The sequence below is a fragment of the Sinocyclocheilus rhinocerous genome, unplaced genomic scaffold (genome assembly GCF_001515625.1).
Source record: "Sinocyclocheilus rhinocerous isolate Xijiao unplaced genomic scaffold, SAMN03320098_v1.1 scaffold863, whole genome shotgun sequence".
NCBI classification, from domain to species: Eukaryota; Metazoa; Chordata; class Actinopteri; order Cypriniformes; family Cyprinidae; genus Sinocyclocheilus; species Sinocyclocheilus rhinocerous.
This window is the reverse complement of record NW_015642513.1, coordinates 141,908-145,047: the sequence shown is the minus strand read 5'-3', so window position 1 is coordinate 145,047 and position 3,140 is coordinate 141,908. Positions and strand designations below refer to the sequence as shown.

The 3,140-nt window shown below is 35.7% G+C and overlaps 1 pseudogene; it reads left to right on the top strand.

The window, feature by feature from the left end:
* Positions 1-3,140, top strand: part of LOC107755924 (NACHT, LRR and PYD domains-containing protein 14-like) — a 20,528-nt pseudogene that overhangs the window by 10,930 nt on the left and 6,458 nt on the right.

The following is a 3,140-nucleotide window of genomic DNA, read 5'->3' as shown; positions in this document are numbered from 1 at the left end:
CGTGTTTGTTTGTTCCCGTCATTTCGGTGACGAATGTTTTATAACAAGGTACTGGATTTGCACATCGTTGATACTGAAAGACGGAGCAGTCCCAGCGATAAAAGATCCCGGTCATGACTAGGAACTGCTGTAAAACTGCATCAATGTCTATGTTTTGTTGCCAATCGGACCGTAAGTGCTCGCGACTCTTCAGCTCCGCCCCCGGCTCGCCTCCAGGAGCTCAGCTGTTTCCAGAGAGAATCGCAAAGCTGTATATTTCTTTTATTAATCTGATCAAACTTAAGACTTTTCGGAGATGTGAATGATGCAATACTACACTATAGGTACTCAAGGTGAAGCTGCTTTCTGATGGACTGAAGAGTCCAAACTGTCAGCTGGAGATTCTGAGGTAAATGGTTTTAAAAAAAATAAATAAGCGAAATGTGCAATGTAATTTTATATAATTACACAGTGCAGCACTATGTTAATTTACAAACATGCAAACAGCTCATGATCCAGTGTTTTCAATGTCTTTCTGGATTTGAAAATGCAACATGCATCAAACATCCGCCCTTTTATTTGATTGGCCATCCTAATCACCAGTTGACATTGACAGGGCTAAGGCAGACCAGCTTTTAAAAAGGAACATTTTAAATGTTTTTGCAATCCAAACAATTAGCTAATAGATGTGTAATAGAGTGCAGCAGAGCAGCATGAAGATATTAAATATTAACATCAAATCAGTATCCAGAAGTTACAAAGTTACTGAAACTAGTGTTAAGGCGCCCGACTCACCATCACTTAGCTGAGAGTGCTCTGTGTTTCTCTTACACATGCAAAGAGCGAGAGAGCAAGAGTGTCTTACATACCACATACAAGCCTTTAAGAACAAACAGAAGCTAGTTTCTTCAGTAAAAATACTATAATATTATTATAAAAAATAATACACAATATGTGTGTGTGTATATATATGTACATACACACACACACACACAACAGTTGTTTCTGGTTCCCGAATCTGATCGGCTGATAAGAGTGTGATATTCAAGCGATATCAAAACTCCAACCGTTTCACTGTCACTGTGCTTGTGGTATTTCTCACACCCAGTGTCATGGCGTACGCTCAAATCCACTATAATTTAATATAATACTGTTTTTGTGTCACGTAATGTCATTTTCAGTGTTTTTTTGGGGGGTAAGAATGTACTTGTCTAGACTTAAAATATATGCGGTTTGTTAATAAAAAATCTATTTGTCTATTTGAAAATTTGCTTCAGTGTTTTTGGAGATGTGAACTCCAGAGTGTCAGCGGCCGTTCAGCGTTCATGAACCCGCCGAAAGCAGCCTCACCCCGGCCAGATCTTCTGGAATTTGCTGCTTGCTCTGGTGTCTCTATAGTGGTTAAACAGAAGATATAATTTGTTTTGGGTAAATCTAACGGGCACAACACCTTTACGGGACATCACCCTTAACAGATGAAGGGATAGTACAACAAAGATATTGCTTTCAAACTAATGTTTTATTGTGAATATGAGATTGAGCTGAAGAATGAATGCTGCATCAGAGGCAGGTAGTCACACTCGCTTAGTCTTTCTCTCTCATAATACTCTACTCCACATAATACACAGCTTTTAATAGAGTAATACAATAAGCTTTTAATGAAGCAACTCCATGTAGCTTCGTTACTAGTTCTAAAGTGGCGTTTTGGAATTAGTAACAGAGGCTTGGCTCAGCTGTTAAACTGTCAAACAGAGATTTGAATTCATGGTGGAAGGAAAGAGTTCACACAAAAGTTACGAGTGCTACAAGTGTGATATTGCTCATATATATATATATATATATAAGGTAACACTTTACAGTGAGGTTCCATTAGTTAATGTTAGTTAATGTATTAACTAACATGAATGAACAATACATTTATTATAATTTATTAATCTTTGTTAATGTTAGTTAAGGAAATTACAGTTGTTCATTGTTAGTTCACAGTGAATTAACAAATGCTAACAAGCACAACTTTTGATTTTAATAATGCATTAGTAAATGTTGAAATTAACATGAACTAAGAATGAACAATACTTTATCATTTATTCATCTTAGTTAATGTTAACTAAAGTAGTTAACTAATGTCAACTAATGAACCTTATTGTAAAGTGTTACCATATTTGGTTATTCAACTACAATTTTGTGAGTTGACAAAAAGTCAGATGTAGGACAGTAGAAAATGATGTCAAATAGATAAAAACAGAAAGTTATTTTTCTGGTAACACCGGTGACACAACTCCACTGCGCTGCCATTTCCATCATATAATTTATAATGTGCACATGGCATTTCAGATTTTTTTCATATACATTTATTTTTAACACAGAGTATGGCTCTAAACCTAAAGAAATGACCATACAGGAATAATTCATGGCTGAAATGATTATAAATGTGTGAAAGAGATGTCTGATTGTCACGTGAACTATTGCTGTGTTTTCAGATTGTCTGGCTGTATGGTGACAGAGAAAGGCTGTCGTTATGCGTTTTCAGCTCTGAGTTCAAACCCCTCACACCTGAGAGAGCTGGATCTGAGTTATAATCACCCAGGAGATTCAGGAATCAAACTGCTCACTGAAAAACTGGAGGATTCAACTTGCTCATTGGTCAAACTGAAGTATGTCCAGCAGGAAGATTTTTAGATTTTACTATTTTAACTCTTCAGTGGCTATGTGCTATGTATGTATATATACACACAGGTGCATCTAAAAAATTTGAATATGGTGAAAAAGTATATATATATATTTTTACTTATTTCAAAAAGTGAAACTCATATATTCTAGATTCATTACATGTAAAGTAAAACATTTCAAAAGATTTTTTTGTTTTAATTTTGATGATTAGAGCTTACAGCTCATGAAAGTCAAAAATCCAGTATCTCAAAATATTATAATATTTCCTAAGATCAATTTTAAAAAAAAGGATTTGCAAAACAGAAAAGTTCAGGTTCTTTAATGTATGTTCATTTATGCACTCAATACTTGGTGGGGGCTCGTTTAGCACAAACTCCATCATCAGTGAGGTGTGGCATGGAAGCGATCGGCCTGTGGCACTGCTGAGACACTACTGAGTTTCAGCTCCGATCCAAAGTTTCTCATCTTTCTCTTGAAAATATCCCATAGAT